A 24,649-nucleotide genomic window follows, 5' to 3' on the forward strand; every position below is an offset into this window, starting at 1 on the left:
GCTTCTTCTAAGCATGCAAGCATCACATGAAAAACTACGGCCTCTCCTTTTTCACTGCGTAAAAGTAAAGTTCGCCCAAAAAGAATAACCTTCTTTGGTGAAGGTGGGAGTGAGAAAAGTCACATTACAGATTACGCAAAAGGGATGAGAAAAATTGTCAAGACAACCAACTGGCACCAAGCTCTCCACCCTGCCCTGAACCCAAGGAAGCATTCATTTGTACCTCCTTCAGTGTGGTTTTCCACAACAGGCTGGGAACTGCTGTGTCCTTAGAATCACTCCAGAGAGAGATGATCTCGGGATCAGAGAGTCATTACGAGCAGTTCCAGGAAGAAGATCTCAACACGCCAGGGATCATGCTGCTGTCCGTCATTTTCCTTTTATAACAACGTGTATTTATACCCAAGAAGAGCCAAGCTCGCGTGCAGCAATGTACGGGGTTCGGCAGTCACCTCCGTCTCCGCACCGTTGACATGTCAGAGCTCAAAGAAAGGCTGTTAAGCCAGAATGCGCTCACAAGCCAAAAGGGTAAATAGCAACTCAGATGGATTTGAGGAACGCATATGCAACAGAGATAGGCTGTTTTGACTCCAGTCTTGCCTTATGCATAGATGGGTAAAAGCAATGGAGGCATAGAAAAAGAGTTGGGTTTGTTACTATATGCAAAATCTATCTATCTATCTATCTATCTATCTATCTATCTATCTATCTATCTATCTATCTATCTATCTATCTATCTATCTACCGTATATAAAAGCCAAATAACACTCACTCATCACGAAATCGCCAGAACGGTAAATCCTACAAACTTGAAATTTGGCATGTATGTTCCTCTTAGCTTCTAGGTGCTCGCTAAGAAAGGATTTTTCAAAATGACCATCAGATCATTAGTATTTCTTATATTATTATTAACACACTCTGCTGCTAAGGAGTTAGACCAGTGATGGCTAACCTTTTTGCCGTTGGGTGCCAAAAGTGGGGGAGAGCGCAGGGGGGGTCGTGTGCGCACGCGCCCACACCCATAATTCAATGCCCCCCAGGCCCTGTCCCCCCCACATGCGCCCACAACCCCCCTGCGCTCCCCCCGCTTTTGGCCCGTGATGGCAAAAAGGATACTGGTGGGCCCGGTAGGCCCCTTTTTCGCTTTCCCCAGGCTCCAGAGGCTTTCCTGGAGCCTGGGGAGGGTGAAAACAGCCTTCCCCACCCCCGGGAGGCCCTCCAGAGGCTAGAAACGGCCCATTTCCTTACTTCTGGTAGGCCCGGAAGGCCTGAAAATCAGCTGGCTGGTGTGTGCATGTGCGCTGGAGCTGAGCTAGGGCAATGCTCGCATGCCCACAAATATGGCTCTGTATGCCATCTGTAGCACGCGTGCCATAGGTTCACCATCTTGGGGTTAGACGTTCTACTCTCCCTCCCCACCTGAAAAGAACTCTGTCCCAACTGCCAGTTGCCTTATATCAACATGCTCAGATTCTACGGAGGTACACATTCTACATTAAGTTTCAGGCTTTAAGTGTCAATTTATCACACCCGATCACATAGTTAAGCACGGGTGTCCAGTTACTTAAAAATAGAATAGTGTTTGCACAACAATGGGAAAATGATGAGGGTCCCGACAGATGACAGTGTAATAAAAAAACAATATTAGAATGTGCTGAGATGGATAGATCGATACTTAAGATAAAAGAAAAAGAAGAAACAGAATACTTTTTAAACATTGGATTTATTTTACCAATGGTTAACCAATAGGAACTGAGCAGAATCAAAAAAAGATAACAAAAATGTGTACTGAAAATTCTGTAAGATGGATAAACTAACTGTATTATTATTTTGTGATTAATATTGATATGTTTATTAAGATTACTAGTATGATTATGGTTATTGTTGTATACTTATTTAAAATCAATGGTGCCCAGACAACACGCTGTTCAGATAGACATGGAATTTTTTTATGTTTATAAAAGAAAAATGTATCAATAAAACATATATTAAAAAGAAAGAAACAAAAAGAGCTGCGTTTGGTAAGGTTGAGATAAATAGAAGAAGGAGGGACAACACTGGGTGAAGAGGATGGATAGGATCAAGGATATTGCTGGACTGTCCTTGGAAGAGTGATGGGCATATCAAGATGAAGAACAGTTCTCCATGTGTTCTCCAACAGTTGAGGCAGACTTACTAGAACTAATGTGAAGTTATAGTACTAATTTACTGGTGAGACCACCAATATTGTGTCAGGTTCTGGTTACCACAATACCAAAAATGAAAAAAGATGTTGAGACCCTAAGAAAAAGTGCAGAGAAAAGCAACAAAGATGATAAGGGCTCTGGAGACTTAAAACCATACAATGAATGGTTGCAGGAACTGGGTATGTCTAGTCCAGTGTCGGCGAACCTTTTCGACACTGAGTGCCGAAACCAGAATAAACATGCATATGCGTGTATGTGCATGCACCAGAGCACCGGAAACCCAGAGACCAGCTGGCCGGCGCATGCTTTCCTGTTTTTTGGCCATTTTCCAGGCCATTTTTTGAGCCATTTCAAAAAACAGCCTAAAAACAGCCTGAAAATGGCCCAAAAAACAAGCTGAAAATGGCCCGAAAAATGGACTGAAAATGGCCAGAAAAACGGCCCGAAAACGGCCCAGAAATGGCCCCAAAAATGGCCTGGTTTTGGGCCATTTTCAGGCCATTTTCTGGCGCTCTGGCATCTGCAAAGACCAGCTGGATGGCACACATGTGCACACCGGAAACAAGAAGAGCAGCTGGCTACAGCCCACGTGTCCACAGAGAGGGCTCTGCATGCCACCTCTGGCACGCATGCCATAGGTTCACCATAAAGAGCCTTGGTAGTACAGGGGTTTAAGGCACCCTGTTATTAAGCTGGTTATTAAGACCAGCTGCCTGCAATTACTGCAGGGTTCGAATCTCGCCAGGCTCAAGGTTGACTCAGCCTTCCATCCTTTCTAAGGTAGGTGAAATGAGGACCCAGTTGTGGGGGCAATAAGCTGACTTTGTATAAATATACAAAAGGATGAAGGCTATTGCTGAGCACATTGTAAGCCGCTCTGAGTCTTCGGAGAAGGGCGGCATATAAATCAAATTTAAAAAAAAATAAATAAATAACAGGTCTAGTCTAATGAAGGGAAGGCTTAGGGGAGACATGATAGCCAACTTCCAATATTTGAAGGGCTATCACAGAGAAGAGGGAGTCAATTTGCTCTGTATAAAACCTGGACAATAAGTAAGAGTTCATTATAGAGAGATCCAACCTAGAATTGAAGGTTTTCAAGAAGAAAATGCACAGCCAGAAAATGTAATCAGGGGGGTGGGCTAGAAGACCTCCAAGGTCCCTTCCAACCTTATTATTCTATATTCTAATTGCGTCAAATTCCCTTCCAATAGTTTAATGTTAGCAATGGGTATTAAGGGCCCAGAAATAAGAGGATTGCTCATACCAGGACAACCAATCCCACTTACAGGTACCTTGACTTAAAAGCGTATGTTCGAAATCGTATCACCGAAAAAAGTTTCACACTTACGACGACCATTGCAGCATCCCCATGATCCCATGATCCAAATTTCAGAGGCTTGGCAACTGACTTATATTTATGACAGTTGCAGTGTCATAAATGGAAGGACCAGGAGAGACATGATAGCAGTGTTCCAATATTTAAGGGATGACACAGGGAGGAAGAGGTCAAGCTATTTTCCAAAGCACCTGAAGGCCAGAAAATGAACAATGGATGGAAACTGATCAAGGAGAATTTCAACCTGGAAATTTTCTGACAGGGAGAACAATCAACCCATGGAACAGCTTTTGCCTTTGGAAGTTGTGGGAGCTTCATCAGTGGAGGCTTTCAAGAAGAGACTGGACTGCCATTTTGTCAGAAATGGTATAGGGTCTCCTGCTTGGGTGGGGGGTTGGACTAGATGACCTACAAGGTCCCTTCCAACTCTGTTAATCTGTATCTGTACCAGCGATGTGGTCAGAGACCTCTTTCACTACACACTACCACAACTGAAACTAGAACAAGGCATTTATTTTCAAGCCAGGGTGGTTCTGGAACATTATTTCAACTGAAAACTAAACAGAAAATAGCCTTTTGTTTTTGTTTAAATTAAGCATGCCTTTTTTCTCCCAGCACTTCAAGAAAGCATCTGTATTAAACTTGTATTTTAGTTTTAAATCAATGGATTTATTTGTTAATCAGTTAAAAGGGAGCTAATTACTCAGAAAAAAAAATTGCTTGGATTTCCGACTGCTTAATAGAGCATTTATACACAAGATTTCTCCTACCTATTTTCTTTTGCATAAAGCTGCTTTTAATGTTTTTTAACATTAAACTTTTTTAACATTAAACATTCAGTGATTAAACTGTAATAGGTACCAGGCTAAGATGCCCAATCAACTGACTGTTTCCATAAGTTCATATTTTTTTTTTAATACATTGAAAGGTACATGATTATCATCCTAATTCATAAATTACAATAAATGCTCTATACCAGCCACTCCTGGAATAGGAGTTTAAATTACATAATTAGCTTACAGTATTTATCTTTCCATCCTAGTACATTAAGTACTCCTCGACTTACGACCAAATTGAGCCCAACATTTCTGTGGCTTAGAAGCGAGACAGTTACGTGAATGTTGCCCTATTTTACAAGCTTTTTGCCACAATGGTTAAGTAGTCACTGCAGTTGTTAAATTAGTACCACTGCTGTGAAGTGAAATCTGGATTTCCACGTTGACTTTGCTTGTCAAAAGGCCGCAAAAGGGAATCACAGGACCAGGGGTGGGATTCAACCGGTTCAGACCGGTTCGGGCAAACCGGATGCTACTTTTACATCTGGTTCGCTGAACCGGTAGTTGCAAGGACTGGCTGGCCCCTCCCACCCCACCCTGCCCCTCCCAGGAGTCTCCACGCAGCCCGTTTTGGATGCCAGGTAAGTGCAGTGTCCGCACGGAGACTCTGGGAGGTCAAAAAATGGGCATCCCGGAAGTTCTGGAAGTCTGGAAATGGGCCTGTTTCGGCCTCTGGAGGGCTGCCAGAGCCTGGGGGAGACCGTTTCTGCCCTCTCAGAGGTTCGAGGAAAGCCTCCGGAGCTTGGGGAGGGTGAAAAACGCTCCCCTCCCCCACCGTGGTGCAGGAGGCCAAGTAGGCCACGCCCACCATGGCATGCCCACCCAGCAACCAGGCAGAGAACCGGTTGCTAAAATTTTTGAATCCCACCCCTGCCCAGGACACTGCAACCGTCCTAAACACGAACCAAATGCCAAGCATCCGAATTTTGCTTACAAGACTGTGGGGATGCTGCAGCAGTCGTAAGTGTGAAAAACGGTCATAAGTCTCATTTTTCAATGCCACTGTAATTTTCCAAAGCTCCCTTGAATTTAAACTGTTGCAAGTCAAGGACTTTCCAGCGCAGGTACTAAGCACAAGGACAAACTTTCAAGGCCATCAAGTAAATTGGGATCTCCAATTTGTGGAGGAGCAATAAAATATACAAGAAGAAAGGAATGACATTAAAAATAACCTCCTTGAGTTTCACAGAAGAGTAGTAAGAGAGATGTTTTTTCGGGGGGGGGGTAGACTTCCATGCTAGCTTATCATTAGGCCTGCCTATTTATGAGGGTCAGTATATTAAGCCAGATCTAACCCCTGTTTCCTGCAGATGTTCTCGTCTTTCAGACAGCTGGTCTAATGATTATCTTAGAAGCCAGAGAAGGCATTTGAGCAGTTGCTTAGCAACCATCCTCTTTTGCTTCAAGGTAACTTAGAGGCAGTAGGAAGATAAATAGATGAATTGCCTCAAAGCCATCTGCAGATTCCTATCCGGCGCACTCAACTGAAGCATGAAGACGATTTAATACTAAAAACCACAGGAAGCCCCCCTGTGCCCTCAGAATTGCCCTCTGTGCCTCTTTCTTGAAAGGTACCAAGCAGCTCCCAACAAAGGAACAATGAAAGCATCAGCTTGTGTAGATGGTCTCAAAAGATGAGTTCCTTCTTAGCCGGATTAGGCCCTTATACGCCCTTAGCCAATAAGTTCCCTTCTGCTAAATTATTCTCCTCACCTTTCTTTTACAATAACACTGAACATCTATTGGAGTAACAGAATAAGAGAGTCGGAAGGGACCTTGGAGGTCTTCTAATCCAACTCCCTGCTCAAGCACGAGACCCTAGACCAATGATGGCAAATCTTTTTGGCACCGCATGCATGCAATGTGCATGCATGTGTGTGCATGTGTGCGCGGTGGAGCACTGGAAAACTGAAGACCAGCTGGCCAGTGTGCACATGCCTGTTTTTTGGCTGTTTTTTGGCCATTTTGGGGGCCTTTTCCAGACCATTTTTAGACCATTTTCAGGCTGTTTTTTGGGCTGTTCATCGGGCCAGTTTTGGCCTAAAAATGGCTCATAAATAGCCAGAAAATGGCCTGAAAATGGTCCGAAAAATGCCCTCCAAAAGATCCAGAAAACAGCCTGTTTTTTGCCTATTTTTCAAGCCGTTTTCCGGTGCTCCAGAGCCAGTGAAGACCAGCTGGCCGGCACCCATGTGCATGCCAGAAAGCAGAAGAGCAGCTGGCGATGGTCTGCGTTCCCACAGAGAGGGCTCTGCGTGCCACCTCTGGCACGCATGCCAAACGTTTGCCATCACGGCCCTAAACCATTCCAGACAAACGTCTCTTCTTAAAAGCCTCCAGTAGAATTTCATTCCATAGAATCAAAATCACGTGAAGTATTTAGTAGCACTTCATAAAACCTTAGTAAGACCACAACTAGAATACTGCATCCAATTTTGGTCACCACATTACAAAAAAAGATGTTGAGACTTCGGGAAAAGTGCAGAGAAGAGCAACTAGGATGATTAAAGGCCTGGAGACAAAAACATATGAATAAGAATAAGAATAATTTTATTTCTATACCGCCCTTCTCCCAAAGGACTCAGGGCGGTGTACAGCCTATTAAAAACACAAGACAACATCAGTTAAAATAATTTAAAATTATTAAATGAATTCAGCTCAATTTAAAACCCCAGGAATTTAAAACCCAATTTAAAATTGTTATGTTGATAGCCCAGCCTGGCGGAACAACAGGGTCTTGAGTGCACAACGAAATACCCGGAGGTCGGAGATCTTACACACTTCCAGGGGCAGTTCATTCCACAGAGCTGGGGCTCCCACAGAGAAGGCCCTCCCCCTGGGTGTCGCCAGCCGACATAACTTGGCCGATGGCACCCTGAGGAGACCCTCTCTGTGGGAGCGGACTGGCCGGTGGGAGGCTATTGGTGGCAGAAGTTGGTCTCGAAGGTACCCGGGTCCCATGCCATGGAGCGCATGAAGAACAGTTGCAGGAACTGGGTACGGCTAGTGTAGAGAAAAGAAGGATGAGGGGGGATATGATAGCAGTGTTTCAGTGTTTGAGGGGCTGCCACAAAGAAGAGGGGGTCAACTTATTTTCCAAAGCACCACAAAGCAAGACAAGAAACAATGGATGGAAAGTAATCAAAGAGAGAAGCAACCTGGAATTAAGGAGAAACTTCCTAACAATGAGGACAATTAACCAGTGGAAGAGCTTGTCTTCAGAAATTATGGGTGCTTCATCACTGGAGGTTCTTAAGAAGAGACTGGATAGCCACTTGTCTGAAATGGTATAGGGTCTCCTGCTTGAGCAGGGGGCTGGACTAGAAGACCTCCAACGTTCCTTCCAGCTCTATTCTGATTCTGATTCAATGATGGAACACCCACAACTTCTGAAGGCAAAATGTTTCACTGATTAATTATTGTCACTGACAGGAAATCTCTCCATAGTTCTGGGTTGCATCTCCCTTTGATTAGTTTCCATCCATTGTTGCTTGTCCTACCTCAAGGGAGATTCTGCCATCATCACTGGAGGACCCAGAGATTCAAAATTATCTAAACTGAATTTGACCCAATCCAGCTTCTTTTTTTCTGGTCATGGCTAGTAAAATCTTGCGGTTCATAAGCTAATCATGAGCATCATGAGACCCAAAATGAAAAAGGAGAAACATTTGCCCAGCCTCAAAATCGTAGCGCCAAACCCCAAACATCCCACAATTTATCAATAACGGTGCCATAAAGACATTCATAATGTACAGTTTCTCTCAGGGTTAATTCAAACCCATCAACAAACTGCCATCCCAATGATTAATGGCCAACCTTCAATTCCAATAGCTTCTTCTCCTAACTCTTTCCTTTATCTAGGGAGAAACAGGAAGCTTAAATTCCTCGGTTTGTCATTGTGTCTGGAGCAAACTTTTTTGCACAAAACTATTCCTCGCTTCTAAACAGAGACTAACATCTGAAGCTTGACTGGAAGATAAATGTATAAAAATTCCCTTCATCTGACATACAGCAATATCCGTCAATGACCAATGATGTCGAAAGTCTTTTTAATTATTTAAAAGCAGATTATTAATTAAAAATTACATTAGCCATATTAATTTTTGGAAAATGTATGTTTTTTCAAAAAAAAGTAATCAGAATGGTCAAATCATGCTAGTAACAGTTACTATCACTTGCTATTTCTGTATAAATCTGAACCCCTGTAAATAGAGCAACATAATCCAATGATATTATAATACTCTGTATGACTGTGGATTGGATGACTCACCATTTAGAAGTAAAATTGCTGGTTTGAGTTATCTCTCCCACTTGCTTGTTGTTAACAAAGGCAAATGCGATCGTGTACAATAAGCTCCTCAGATGCTTTCTGGATGGGAAGAAAAGAAGAGAAAATGTTTAAATATTATTCCATATGAACCTTGTCTCAACAATCCTCTGAGAAAACTGACTAAAGAATGTGATTCTTCTCAATATCATGCCCTCCCAACTTCTATCAATACAGATAGTCCTCGATTTACAACCACAATCGAGCCCAAAATTTACACTGCTAAGCGAGGCAGCGGTGAAGGGGTTTTTTTTACAATCTTTCTTGCCACAGATGTTAAGTGAAACACGGCGGTTGTAACAGGGTGGTTAAGTAAATCTGGTTTCCCACCATTGACTTTTTTTGTCAGAAGGTCACTAAAGGGGATCACATGATCCCGGGAAAGAGATACAGATTAACAGAGTTGGAAGGGACCTTGTAGGTCATCTAGTCCAAATGCTCCGCCCAAGCAGGAGACCCTACACCATTTCTGACAGATGGCAGTCCAGTCTCTTCTTGAAAGCCTCCAGTGATGAAGCTCCCACAACTTCTGAAGACCAGCTGTTCTGTGGGTTGATTGTTTTCCCTGTCAAAAAAATTCTCCTTATTTCCAGGTCAAATCTCTCCTTGATCAGTTTCTATCCATTGTTCCTTGGCTGGCCTTTAGGTTGCTTTGGAAAGTAGCTTGACCTCTTCCTCTCTGTGGCAGCCCCTCAAATATTGGAACACTGCTATCATGTCTCCCCTTGTCCTTCCATTTATGACACTGAACTGTCATAAATATGAGTCAGTTGCCAAGCCTCTGAAATTTGGATCATGGGGATGCTGCAATGGTTGTCGTAAGTGTGAGGTACCTTTTTCAGTGAGGTAATTTCGAACATAAGCTTCTAAGTCAAGGACTACCTGTAATGGGATTGGAGCTACTCTTCATATCTTCATGTAAGGACTACAACAACCACTATGGAGGACAAAAAGCTAGAAGACTGGTGCAGAAGGCATCCATGAACACCAACTGGCAGTCCGAAGACATGATGAAAATTCTTTGATTTCAAAACATATATACAGTTTTAACCATTGTTTCAAATGTGACCATCCTAGACCAGGCCAAGTCTAAAAATGCCAGGGAATTTCTAGAAGCCTGGCACTCTGACAAATCAGCCATCAATAGACACATATACATTAGCAACATCTATAGACTATGCCAGGGGTCAGCAACCTGCAGCTCTGGAGCCGCATGTGGCTCTTTCATCCCTCTGCTGCAGCTCCTTGACGCTTGTCGGCTCCATGATTGATAGGGCTTTCAGTTAGGACAGGGAGAGGAAAAAGGATGCCGCGCTAGGAGGAGACTCTATGGTGGGGGAACCAGACTTCCGGTCAGCTCCAGAATTGAATGGGAGGCTTCCGGTTAGGACCTTTGTGGCTCTTTGAGTATTTAAGGTTGCCGACCCCTGGACTATGCAAAAGAGACAATCAACCAGCCCAAAAGAGAACAAAAAAGACCGTAGCACCTCTCCACCAGCCATCAGCACCCATATCAGCATAGATGAACTCCAAGGTTAACATCAGACCCGCAATCAAGTAAACAACACCCCAATCAAGGAAATGCCAAAGAGCCAACAATAAACCAAAGAATCTCTAAGACCGCCCTACCCACACAGCCATCAGAATATAAACTGACAGCAAACCCCACTCCTTACTAGCACTGATAATGTTACCTAGTTGGGTCATGAAACATCTGCAAGAAAACAAGCAAGCTCAGAGAGCACCTGGGGCAAAACATACATAAGTGGTTTGAAAAGACGATAGGAAAACATATAGATTTTAAACCTGAACTGTTTTTATTAGGGATAACATCAGGAAAACTTGATAAGCAAAGTACATATTTAATATCGCATGTCTTAACAGCAGCGAGGATTACATTTGCACAATATTGGGGAAATGAAGGAATACCGCGAGACGAAGAGATAATTAGGAAGATACTGGATTGTGCAGAAATGGAACGACTTTCGCTGAAGATTAAACAGAAAGACGACGCAGAGTATTATCAAACATGGACTTTATTTTACCAGTGGTTGGAAAAAAAGAGGCGGAGATTAAGAATGTAATCAGCATTGTTAAGCAATTAAATAACCCAGACAACACGATGTTTATTAAGCAGTAACAAAATGTAAACAATAGAAAATCAATAAAATCCTAAAAGAAAGAGGGAGGGAAGGAGGGAGGGAGGGAGGGAGGGAGAGCACCCAGGACCCCTCACACTTCATATCTTCTCAAACCAGCTAGATATCTCGGTCACATAATGATCCAAAATTCAGGAGGAACTTCTCATTCGCTAGATCTAACAAAATGAAATTCAATGTAGAGAAAAGTAAAGTCCTACACTTAGGCAAGAAAAACCAAAAGTACATGTATAGACTGGCTGAAACCAGACTTAATAGCAGTAACTGTGAGAGGGATCTTGGAGTCTTAGTGGACAACCAATTAAAGATGAGCCAGGAATGTGCAGCGGCAGCCAAAAGAGCCAATGCAATCCTAAATTGCATTAACAAAGTGCTACAATCAAGATCAAGGGAGGTACTAATACCACTCTATAAAGCCTTAGTAAGACCACACCTAGAATACTGCATCCAGTTCTGGTCATCACACTGTAAAAAAGATGTCGAGACTCTAGAAAGACTGCAGAGAAGAGCAACCAGGATGATTAGGGGACTGGAGGCTAAAACATATGAAGAATGGTTGCAGGAACTGGACATGGCTAGTCTGGTGAAGAGAAGGACCAGGGGAGACAGGATAGCCGTCTTTTAATATTTGAGGGGCTGCCACAGAGAGGAAGGGGTCAAGCTATTTTCCAAGGCACCCAAAAATCCCTGCCACTCCCCATGCCCAGCTGAGCCACGCGATCATCAGAGACTTTTTTTTTTTTACTTTTAAAAGCATTTTTTCTACAACCTCTTTGGCCGAAAAAATGCTTTGAAAAGTTTTTTTTAAAAAAAGCCTCTGATGATCGCGTGGCTCAGCTGGGATCGTCAGAGACTTTTAAAAGCATTTTTTCGACCGATGAGGTTGTAAAAAAAAGCTTTTAAAAGGCTCTGACGATCCCAGCTGAGTTGCCTGATCGTCAGAGGCTTTTAAAAGCACTTTTTAACAACCTTTTCGGCTGAAGAGGTTGTAGAAAAAAATGCTTTTAAAAGTTTTTTTTAAAAAAAACTTGGCCATGCCCACCCAGTCACATTAAACCCCCCCACACCAAGCCACGCCCACAGAACCAGTAGTAACAAATTTTACATTACATCACTGGCTAGGGGGCATGACCATTGTGGGTATGGCTAGCTCAACGTTACTCATGTCGGGTGCCTGAGTGCTGTGCCAGTGAAAATGGGCTCCCGAGCTCTGTTTTTGGCTGCGACTCCTGAACCACTCTGCAAGTGAAAACAGAGCTCGGGAGAGCCACGCGTGGCCTTCCGAGCTCCATTTTCCCTGGCAGAGGCACCGTGGGCCGGTCCATTTCTGTTTCCAGGGCGGCCCTGTGGGCCAAATCTGGCCACTGGGCCTTGAGTTTGACACCCCTGGTTTAGGTGGTTACAGCAGAAATTCTTCTGCTGCTCTTTAACTGCTATAACAGAAAGATTTTTCGGGTGCCAGGACATGAAATGGTTACGATAAGATAGACTTTTTCAAACTGATCTTTTAATTATTGCTTTAAACCAGGATCATTCATAAGAGCAAAGTAAGGTAAAGGCTCCCCCGTAGATGTGTGCTAGTCGTTCCTGACTCTAGGAGGCGGTGCTCATCTCTGTTTCTAAGCCGAAGAGCCGGCACCGTCCGAAGATGTCTCTGTGGTCATGTGGCCGGCATGACTAAACACCAAAGGCGCACGAAATACTGTTACCGTCCCACCAAAGGTGGTCCCTATTTTTCTACTTGCATTTCTTACGTGCTATCGAATTGCTAGATTGGCAGAAGCTGAGACAAGTAACGGGAGCTCACTCCATTATGCGGCGCTAGGGATTCGAACCACTGAACTGCCGACCTTCTTATCAACAAGCTCAGCATCTTAGCCACTGAGCCACCACATCCCTAGAAGAGAAAAATATCAGATGCTTCCCCCCCCCCTCTTTCTCAGAAGTAGAGTTTCTATCATGTTCGGATTTACAATTCCGTCTCTCCATTGCCCAAATGAGCAAACTGCTTGAATGAGTAGATGTCTCCTCTGTTCTTCAAACTGGCCACACGTGCATTGTTAAAATTAAATACATTTCCAACTTTTATTAAATGTAATTCTCCAAAGGCCATTTCGCACATTACTAAGCAACAGGCTCTGGCTCTGGCTGACACTGTATTCTTGTGAATGTATACTTGTTTTAAAAGACATCTGCAGTTGTCCTTTTTTTGTTGTTGTTGTCATCTCTGTGAACATTGAATAGGCAGTGGGTGTTGGGAAAATTCAACACTTCCCACCATGGTTCCCAGTTAAGGAAGGCTGAGTGCCAAAGAATTGAGGCCTTTGAACGATGGTGCTGGAGAAGACTCCTGCGAGTCCCTTGGACTGCAAGGCGATCAAACCGGTCAGCCCTAGAGGAGATCAACCCTGACTGCTCTTTAGAAGGCCAGGTCCTGAAGACGAAATTCAAATACTCTGGTCACCTAATGAGAAGGAAGGACTCACTGGAGAAGAGCCTAGTGCTAGGAATGATTGAAGGCAAAAGAAGAAGGAGATGACACAGAACGAGGTGGCTGGATGGAGTCACTGAAGCAGTCGGCATGAGATTAAATGGACTCCAGATGATGGTAGAGGACAGGAAGGCCTGGAGGAATGTTGTCCATGGGGTCGCGATGAGTTGGATACGACTTCGCAACTAACAATAACAACAACCATAGAGAAATTGTTGGTGAAGTTGATAGTTTTGGCCAAAATGGATAAATTGACTTCTTTTGATTGGAGAAAGGCATCATTATTGATGACTGGAATTCTATCCTTTATGGACTTCATGAAAAAAAATGAACTTGTGATTTTGATGATTAAACAGGTTGGATTATATAACAATAGAGAGAGAAAACCCCAAAGATTTTTATTCAAGAGGCAATTGGACATTCTTGGTTTTTCTTTGAAAACGTTTTGCTTCTCATCTAAGAAGCTTCAGAAGAGCAGAAGAAGCTTCTTGCATGAGAAGTGAAATGTCTTCAAAGGAAAAAAAAAACAGAGACTCCAGTTGCCTCTAGAAAAAGCACCTTTGGGACAACCATGACCTGGATGACTGAGAATCTCCATAGACATATATAGAAAGAGGGGTTAAAATAAAATATATACCTATGTCTGCTGGGAAGAATATTGAAAGGGACTTTTTAAAATCTTTCTTTTCTATGTTTTTTTTTCCAACTTTTCTTTGCTTGCCCTTTGATTTTTCTTTCCTTTCTTTCCTTTTTCTTTCTTCTTCCCTACTTTATGTTAGGTTGTGCTTAGTTTTAACTTTTTGTTTGAAAGTTTTAATGAAAATTTTATAGGGAAAAGAGGAAGGGAAGGGAAGGGAAGGGAAGAGAAAAGAAGAAGGAAGGGAAAGAGGAAGTGAAGGGGATGGAAGGGAAAGAGAAAGGGAAGGGAAAAAAGAAGGGAAAAGAAGAGAAGAAACTATTTGGGTTTTCTTACAGCAAAATCAGAACCACTGCTCAGAAAGTTTTTTTAACAGATTAACAGAGATGGAAGGGACCTTGTAGGTCATCTAGTCCAACCCTCTGCCCAAGTAGGAGACCCTACACCTAGTTGGCAGCAAACCTTCAACTGTTGCTAGCATCATCTACCAACAAGTCAGTTCCAGAGTCTTCTGTTACCACGCTTTGTGTTTTTCATTCACTGTAGTTATAGAGGAGGTGTTAGCATCTAGCCAACCCTGATCTTCAAAAAGCTAAACAGTTTTTTGGTGGATATTCCAGGGCTGTACTCTAGTTGAGGAACTCAAAAAAAAAAAAAAAAAGCATCTCAATGGAAGGCAATAGCAAACCCATTTCTTACATTGTCGTCATCAACACCTCATCAACACTATTTTAACATTCGGTTTAAATAAATTAAGGAACAAAATACATCAGTTTGACCCAGTTCTTATATCAGAAGGGTTTCATGTTTTAAAAAAATATTTTTTTATTTTATTTTAAAACAAACAATCCATCTTCCATTAAACAGTGTGTCGTCTGGGTACAAATGACTTGTGCAATAACAATTAAGCTTTACAGCCATATTCATTATCTATTCTTAACTTAATATCGATATACATTGCATATGTAGTACTGTAACAATTCTCTTCTTATTTAATTATATTAATATATTTTCTGTATTTCGCTGATCTACTTTTATTTCTAACTTTCATATTTGTTCTCTAGCCTTCGATAAAATAGTTCCCATACAATATAATATTCAGTTTGTTCCTTCTCTTTAATTGCAAGTGTTAACCTATTCATTTCTGCACGTTCTAATATTTTCCTAATCACATTCTCCTCTGTCGGAATCTCTTCACTTTTCCAATTTTGTGCAAATACAATCTAGCTGCAGTTATTACATGTATAATCAAATATACATTCTCTTTACTATAAGTTTCTGGTAAAATCCCCGACAAAAATATTTTGGGTTTCAAATCAATATGTTGTTGTATCATCTTCTCTAACCACATATGTATTTTTTGTCCAGTATTTTTTGGCTTCTGTGCATTTCCACCACATATTTTCCCCAAAATAAGATATCCCCTGATAATAAGCCCAATCGGGCTTTTGAGCGCATAGCAATAAGGTCAAGCGCTTATTTCAGAGTTCAAAAAAATATAAGACAAAGTCTTATTTTCGGGGAAATGCGTTAATATGAAAGGTTTCATTTCTATGGTCAGTTTTCTCCCGGTGCTTGTGTTTTGTTTCTAAGCGTGAAAAAAATGGTCGTAGAAGTGACAGGATTGATTTATAACACTCGGCAGTGGTGTCAGCAACTACATCCAAACCTTGGTTAAAGAATAGCATTAACATTAGCTTTGGATAGGGTGGAACATGGAAAATGCTCCGGTAATGTGAAAATCGGTCTCTAGCCAAATGATATCAAGAGCTTATGGAAAATCCCCTCCCTTTTAAAACAACTATAGATAGCAGCAAAGACTACAGCTAGGTAATTAACACAAACTGCCTTCTAGATCCTCTTGGAAAAACAACTCAGGAAAAATGACCTATGTTTTAGGTAAACATTAAAACAAACAAAGAAAGAAAAAAAAACAATTGAGAGGTATGTTTACGTCATTCGCACTGGGTGATTCTCCTCCTTGAGGGAGGAGGATGGGATGGGGGGTAAAATACAAGAAATAGCCGATAGCAAATTGTGTTTCTGCCTTCATTAACGACAGGATGCACACAAAAATCTAAGCTGTTTGCTCCCATCATCTCCCAGGCTTCACTGGTGTAGAAGAACTCAATAAGATGAAATTCACATTTCCTGTATCTTGAATGCAGTTTAAACAGTCTATATTTGAAGGGAAACCTAAATTAGAGTGACAGCTATCTAATTTCTCACACTTAAAATATATTGAGAGGAAAGAAGGGAGGGAGGGGGGGAGGGACGGATGAAAGGAAAAGAAAGGGAAGGAAAGGGAAGGGAAGGAAGGAAGGAAGGAAGGTTTCTGAAAAATAATGAAGGAAGAAAGCTTCTCTGTAGAATCACAAACTTACTTTAGCTTAATTGGCTCATAAATTTGCTATTTAGGATTTCAGAATAGAATTTATATTTATATTCTATTCTACATAGAATAAAATTAATATTTCAGACCATTACAGAACAGAATTTGCTTATTTTTCACACTATTTTGCCAATCGGATTTTACTATAACAGTGGAAAGAAATGCTAAAAATACATTTTTTAAAAAAATAGGAATTGGTAGCAATTGTTACTAACCAGTAACTCAAAACGATACATTGATTGAGATCTGACTGTAAGTTTTCTTAAGTTAAATCAATTGGAAGGCATCAACAGTAGCATTTAAACTGAGTGATAACTATGAAAGAGCTTTGTAGACATTACCCACAACACAAAAGCTGAGAAATTTATATTTTACAAGGCGGTTTGCACAGCTGATCCTCAGAGTTCAAAAACACGATTATTTTTCATTGTGGTTTCCTCTAGTAAAATATTTTCCTGGCAACCTTCTTATGAACAGCCTTTCCATCTGGCTTCAGAGCCCAGCTAGATCCAACCTTAGCACCAATCCTCCAGTCAAAATCTAGAGGATCTATTGGGGAGGAAAAAGCCTCCAACTCTGGCTCAGATGAAGCTTGCCTCCATTCTGGGCTACTGACCACAAATCTCTCCAGAGATTTGCTGCTTGGTGTCACTGTTTAAAAAGACACAAGCAAGCTGTGCCATAGGTCATTCCTTATTTCCTGTCAGAAGTTTACTCCCTTCCGATTTAATCTCCCTGCCAAATAAACAGCTGCTTTGTGAGCTCTGCAGCTGGACATGCTAGAAAGGGATCATCAGTTTTGTCTTTATTGCAGCCTAATTTTTCAGAATAATAACAGACTAACAGAGCTGGAAGGGACCTTGGAGGTCTTCTAGTCCAACCCCCTGCTCAAGCAGGAGACCCTGTAACATTTCAGACAAATGGTTGTCCAGTCTCTTCTTAAAAGACTCCAGTGATGGAGCACCCACAATTTCTGAAGGCAAGCTGTTCCACTGGTTAATTGTCCTTACTGATACCCTGTTTCCCCCAAAATAAGACATCCCCTGATAATAAGCCCAATCGGGCTTTTGAGTGCATGGCAATAGGCCAAGCATTTATTTCAGAGTTCAAAAAAATATAAAACAGGGTCTTATTTTTGGGGAAGTTCTCCTTCTTTCCAGGTTGCTTCTCTCCTTGTTTAGTTGCCATCCATTGCTTCTTGTCCTGTCGTCTGGTGCTTTGGAAAATAATTTGACCCCCTCTTCTTTGTGGCAGCCCCTCAAATATTGGAAGACTGCTATTATGACATCCTTGCTCCTTCTTTTCACTAAACTGGACAAACCCAATTCCAGCAACCGTTCTTTATATGTCTCCAGCCCCCTAATAATCTTTGTTGCTCTTCTTTGCACTCTTTCCAGAGTCTCAACATCTTTTTAATACTTTGGCGACCAAAATTGGATGCCGTATTCCAAGTGTGGCCTTAGCAAGGCACTATAAAGCGGTACAAACACTTCATGTGATTTTGATTCTATGTTTATACAACCAAGGATTGTGTTACCATTTTTGGCTGTTACCGCATTAGGACTCCAAGATCCCTCTCACAATTACCGCTATTGAGCCAGCTTCTATCTAGTCTATACCTGTACATTTGGTTTTTCTAGCTTAAGTGTAAAACTTTATTTTTCTCACCACTGAATTTCTCCACAAGGATATCAGGAGATTCATTTAGAACTATGCCAAGCTTTGATTTCTGGAGAAATCCTCAGCTACAGATAAGATGCACCAGGCTATCATACAGTAGTGGCCAAAATTGTGGAAACCTTTTGGGGAAAGTGTATTTTCTAAAACTAGCTAATAACACCACTTTTTTTTTTTTGAGTAGTACCATAAAATTATATATCAATGGAAAGATAATTGAATCAAGAATGTAATAACTTTTACGAAGGATTTGCTATTAGCATAGCAGTGACAGTATAAAGAAGAAAAGTGAAACACGTAGAAAAAACGAGGTTATACAAAAATTATCACCATAGAAAAAATGAGATATACAAAAATTATCACCATGTCAGTTAATGGTTAGTTAGGTAACCTTTAGCATGAATTACGGCCTTACAACATCTTCCCATGGAGTGAACCAGGGCTTTTAATTCTGCAGCTGTTATAATGTGAAACCAAGATTGAATGATTGCTTCTATTAACTGGGTTTTATTGCTGGGTCACTTCTCACTAACAAGTTTCTTTAGTCGGCTCCAGAGATTTTCAGTTGGGTTAAAGTCTGGGCGACTCTCAGGCCATTTCGGCAGTGGAATAGGATTATCTTGAAACTCCAAAAAAAAAAAAAAAAAAGTGGTGTTATTAGCCATCAAACCTCAAAAATACACTTTTCCCAAAAGGTTTCTACAATTTTGGCCACTACTGTATATGCTTCCTGTTTCAGACTGTACTTCACGTTAAGCCATGGTTTAACTGTTGATAAACAATGGGCTGAATTCACATGAAATATGACACCATCAAGCATAGTTCAATGTATCAGAGTGAGGTTCAAGAAAAACATTTAACAAACTCAGACCTTATTCTGCCTTTGTACCAGATCAGTGCATGTCCGTTGCTGACTGCTTTTTTTTTTAATTTGATTTAATTTTTTACTTTTTAATTTAATTTGACTGCTTAAAACCTATGAGGTGGTTTTTATATCCTGTTTTTCCTCCAGGATTGGGAGAGAATCAGTGGTGGACTGCCCCCGGTTCGGACCGGTTCACAAGAACTGGTAGGAAAACCGGTGGGAGGCCCTGCCCACTGCCCCCAGATATCATCATTGGCAATCTCTGCATGCGCAGAAGCAAGAAGCAAGTCGCGCGCACGAGCAAAGCAAGCGCATGCTTGCGATCTTGTTGCGAACCAGTAGTAAAGATAAGTAGAACTAGGGTGGATAAAAATCAATGATTTTTTTAAAAAAAATAAAAAAAAAATCAGATTTTTTTTAATTTAAATCGGATTTTTTTTATTTAAATCGGATTTTTATTTTTTATTTTTATCGAATTTATTTTAATAAAAAACTTTTGGGGTAAAAATCTATCGTAAGATAGTTTTCTATTTAAGATACATAAATAATTTAGTTTATTCAGCATGAAATGGAGCTTAGTTATGTAGCATGAGGCTGTATATTCTGCAACACTGGGACTATCGGTAAGTCAACAGTGGGTCAAAGGAGTAGCAGAGACGACAGTTGCTCTTTAAAAATTATGATTTAAATTGAGTTGATTTAAATCAAGCCTTTTTACTACTGATTTAAATCATGATTTAAATTGTGATTTAAATCAACTCGATTTAAATCAAATCCACCCTGAGTAGAACCCACCCCTGGAGGGAATGATTTGACCACCAAAACTTGTGCAGTAGGTTTGATTGAGGGAGAATAACAGGTTCAAAATCACCCAGCAATGGATGTGAACCTCAATCTGTGGACTCTTAGGAACACTCATGATGCACTGATGATGTTACCTAGTTTGGTAATGAAACATCTTCAAGAAAAGCCACCAAACTCAAAGAGCCCTAAGGATACCACAGTTCAATCCTGAGCTACAAATGTTCTCTTCTATCGGAACCTCAGTCTGTCACAATCTAGGTTTCAGAAACAAAAGAGTTTCAGAAACTTATTGGCAACCAAACAAGGGTGCTCATGATATCTCTAACCATATCCTGAAGACTATAATAAGTGTGAAAGTACATTAACACATGACATAAACATTTATTTTGGCTGTTTCCTACTGGTTCACAATTCTTAAATGTTGTCAATAAGATTTCCGCTAGGAAATTGAGATATAAAGATGCCAAGGTGTGGCTGAATTGTATTTTTAAAAATTGGATTTTATCTACTTAGGAAAAACTTTTCTGCAGAAAAGACAATAACATGTTTTTGTTTTTGTTTTTTGACAAGCCACTAATATATCATATATCAACAGTTGTTTTGAAAAAATGAACATCTTCGGCTTTTGACCTGACTCTCATATTAACTTACTAAAAAAAAAAAATGGACAATAGGATACTCTGTGGGTTTTTTTAAAAAAAAAAGTTAAATTGAGGTGCAATATTTCTTTAGAATTTATATGATGGTAAGCTTCTTATTTTTGTTTCTGAAACACTTTTGTTTCTGAAATAGAATAGAATAGAATAGAATTTTTTATTGGCCAAGTGTGATTGGACACACAAGGAATTTGTCTTGGTGCATACGCTCTCAGTGTACATAAAAGAAAAGATGCGTTCATCAAGAATCACAAGGTACAACACTTAATGATAGTCATAGGGTACAAATAAGCAATCAGGAAACAATATAAATATAAATCGTAAGGATACAAGCTACAAAATTACAATCATGCAGGTACCCTAAGTGGAAGAAGATGGGTGGTGGGAACGATGAGAAAATTAATAGTACTACAGACTTAGTAAATAGTTTGACAGTGTTGAGGAAATTATTTGTTTAGCAGAGTGATGGCATTCAGGGAAAAAAAACTGTTCTTGTGTCTAGTTGTTCTGGTGTGCAATGCTCTATAGCGTCGTTTTGAGGGTAGGAGTTGAAACAGTTTATGCCCAGGATGTGAGGGATCTGTAGATATTTTCTACAGCCCTCTTTTACCATTTTGCTTGCTTAACATTTGTTTGTTGCATTTTTCAAGCATTAGAATATATTTTTTTTTAAAAAATGAGCAAAATTTTTTCAAACCTTAACCTTCATAAACTGACCTTCCAAGAATGATCAGAATCTCCATAAACAGTCCAAGGCAGCCAAATAATTCAGTAATTTAGTGTCCACTGATACTAAAAGTCCCTCAACATTCCCTCAACCAAATTCTCAATCATGAAGGAGACCGTGCCGATATTTTCTTACGCTTTCTAGGTCAAACTGACATTATTATGCACATCTGCTCCAGAAGCTAAGGATCCACATCAACGTTTAGCTTTTTCAGATGCATGACAAATAGGAAGAGAACTTATATCCAAAGATGACAACTGAACAATATGGAACACAAAGGACATAGTGGCAAAAAAGAAAAAAATTCTGGAACTGGAGTCTCTTCATTAGAAACCACTGGCCAAATATTTCTCCAAAAGCCATTAGAGCAGCTGGAAAAATCAATTTACAATGCAATTCTCGATATTTGTGCTCAAAAGAAACCTAGCTGAGCTTAATGGAACTTACTCTTAAGGTAAGTATATCAATGTGACCGCTTTATAGAACTGGAACAGATCTGTGCTAATGATCTGGCTTTCTACACCAGTTTTATTCTCTATTATTTTGTTGCTGTTCCCCCTTCACCTGAACCCTGCAAAGTGGTGTGGACTCAATGGCGGGATTCAGCTGGTTCGGGCTCGTTCAGATGAACCGGTAGTTTAATTGCTGTCTGGCCCCTCCCCTCCCCGCCCTTTCCAAGATTCCCCATGCGCCCCATTTTGGCTACCAGGTAAGTGCAGGGAGGCTTCCTAGGCCCAAAACAGCGTGCGGGAAGGTGCGGCGTGCCCCCCAGTGGCCCGTTTTCGGTCCCGGGAGGCTGCAGAGAGGCCTCCTAGGCCCAAAACAGGGCATGGGGGGGATGCAGGCCCCCCGCAGCCCATTTTCACTCCAGGAGGCTTCAGGAAGGCTTCCTAAGCCCAAAATGGGGCATGGGGGGTGGCACATCCCCCCATGGCCTGTTTTTGCTCCGGGGGGGGGGTGCAGGAGGCCAAGTGCTGCCTGTCACACCCATGGCCATGCCCACCCAGCTGGCCATTAGGGCAGAGAACCGGTTCTTAAATTATTTGAATCCCACCACTGGGATGGACTACAATTACCATCATTCCTGTACTCAGGACAGTCCATTTTTAGAGGAAGATGGGAGTGGAGACCCAAAAAAAACCAAAAAACCCCACATTATTCATGGCAAAAACTCAACCAAACTGTCTTTTTTTTTCTCAAAAATGTTTTGTGCTTTTCTTTTTTCTTTTTAGGGACAGAAAAGACGGGATGACAGTGATTGGCAAACCTACATTAGTTTAGCAGGGTGTGATGAGACCTGAAGAGACCAGCTGCGAGTTATAAATGTCCAGGCCAGCAAACATGTGTGGCATCTTCTCCCTTGCCAAAAATTCCAAGCAATTAAAAGAGCACTTTCAACTCTGCTGCAAATAGAGAGAATAAACATGCTAACGGTAGAGAAAAAGAGCAGAACCGGGAGGGGGGAAGCTTTATATGGGTTTTATAATATACAGTGTGTTCTTTTTTTTAAAAAAAAATCACAAATAGCAACCTTTGTTTGCCAATTCTTTCTCCCTCACATTCCTGGGTAGTTACAAAAGTTAATTCCTTTCTGATATTCTCTCTTCCAAGAAAAGTGAGGTTATAAAAGAAGTAGAAAAATCAGTAGCTACCGCTTCCACAACCTTTTGCTGTTGAGCTCATGAAATGATGCTCATAGGTAGGAATGAATGCTGAAAGGATTTTGGGTCTATGCAAAAAAATCTACAATATTAAAGCTGGTTTGGTTTAGTGGTGAAGGCACTAGAAGCCAGGAGACTGTGAATTCTAGTTCCATGTTAGCCATGAAAGGCTGCTGGGTAACGTTGAGCCAATCATCTGGAGACTGTGAGATCTGGTCCTGCCTTGGGCATGAAAGTTGAGTGGGTGACCTTGGGCCAATCACCAGGAGACCGTGAGTTCTGGTCCTGCCTTGGGCATGAAAGTTGAGTGGGTGACTTTGGGCCAATCACCAGGAGACCGAGAGTTCTGGTCCTGCCTTGAGCATGAAAGTTGAGTGGGTAACCTTGGGCCAATCACCAGGAGACTGTGAGTTCTGGTCCTGCCTTGGGCATGAAAGCTGAGTGGGTGACTTTGGGCCAATCACCAGGAGACGGTGAGTTCTAGTCCTGCCTTGGGCATGAAAGTTGAGTGGGTGACTTTGGGCCAATCACCAGGAGACCGAGAGTTCTGGTTCTGCTTTGGGCATGAAAGTTGAGTGGGTGACTTTGGGCCAATCACCAGGAGATCATGGTCCTGCCTTGGGCATGAAAGCTGAGTGGGTGACCTTGGGCCAGTCACTCTTTCTCAACCCAACTCACCTCACAGGGTTGTTATTGTGGGGGAAATAGAAGGAGGAAGAATAGTTTGTGTCTTCGCCGTCCTGAGTTATTTATAAAAATAATGAAGGCGGCAGAGGTGGGCTTCACATAATTTAACAACTGGTTTGCCCAGCACCGAAAATGTGAGTGCACACGTGCATGGCTTGCACGCATGCACGCGGCTTAGAAAATGTGGCTAAATAGGACAGCATAGTGCCAGGGCGGGTGGGCGGGGTGGGGCACTATTAGCAACCGGTAATAGCGATCCACAGGTCGCTATTACCGGTTTATCTGAACCGGCTGAATCCCACCACTGGAAGGCAGGATACAAATAAATATTCATTATAAAGCCACTGGAGGTTGTTCTCAAAACACTGTAAAAAATCTGATAAAGAAGGACTGTTTCAGATTTTTCTCTGCAGAAGCTTAGTATTCTCAGATATACCAATAACAGTATGTCAGATATAGTTGTTCGGTATGCCTCACCTAAGTGGACATTTTAATGTACAGCTACCAATAAATGTAAAATCAAGCTGTGTGTCCTGAACCTAATTGGTTTACTGCCGCTGTCCTCCATTATTTGAATTCCACCACTGCACATATTTCTTTAATTCGCAGAATTGCAAGAATCCAATCTCAATAAAAGTAGTTTTGCCCTTGCTGTAAAATTGTTTTCCTGGCTCAGTTTACCTAAAGAATTGATCAGTTTGAACCAAGATTTGCTTAAACCTTTTGCACAGGTTTGTTGCATTCGCTCATTCCATGTACTGGTATTCCTCAACTTACAACAGTTTGTTCTTCCCTTATTTGATTATCCTGCTACAATCAAGCAGGAGCATGGAAAGTGGAATTGAATGGGATGGAATGGAATGGAATGAAATAGCAAATAGCAATAGCAATAGCACTTAGACTTATATACCACCTCATAGTGCTTTATAGCACTTTCTAAGTTGTTTATAGAGCCAGCATACTGCACCCAACAATCTGGGTCCTCATTTTACCGACCTCAGAAGAATGGAAGGCTGAGTCAACCTTGACTCTAGTGGTAGAGTTAGCCTGCAATACTGCATTCTAGCCACTGTGCTAGAATGCCACTGTGCCACCATGGCTCAGGATAATGGAATGAAATAGAAGAGTGGAGTGGAGTGGAGTGGAGTGGCATAGCGTGGAGTAAAGTAGAGAATGGAATAGAGTAGAGTAGAGTAGAGAGTAGA

General features: G+C 41.4%; 1 protein-coding gene across 1 annotated transcript in view; it reads right to left on the bottom strand.

The window, feature by feature from the left end:
- ZMIZ1 (zinc finger MIZ-type containing 1) overlaps window positions 1-24,649 on the bottom strand; it is a 412,625-nt gene that overhangs the window by 326,471 nt on the left and 61,505 nt on the right. The window contains exon 2 of the mRNA XM_070946491.1: window positions 8,632-8,730. The gene's annotated coding sequence lies outside the window, so the exon portion shown is untranslated. The remainder of the gene's footprint in view (window positions 1-8,631; window positions 8,731-24,649) is intronic.

This window comes from Pituophis catenifer, unplaced genomic scaffold (genome assembly GCF_029215685.1).
Source record: "Pituophis catenifer annectens isolate HBS135680 unplaced genomic scaffold, rPitCat1.0.hap2 SCAF_6, whole genome shotgun sequence".
Lineage (NCBI taxonomy): Eukaryota > Metazoa > Chordata > Lepidosauria > Squamata > Colubridae > Pituophis > Pituophis catenifer.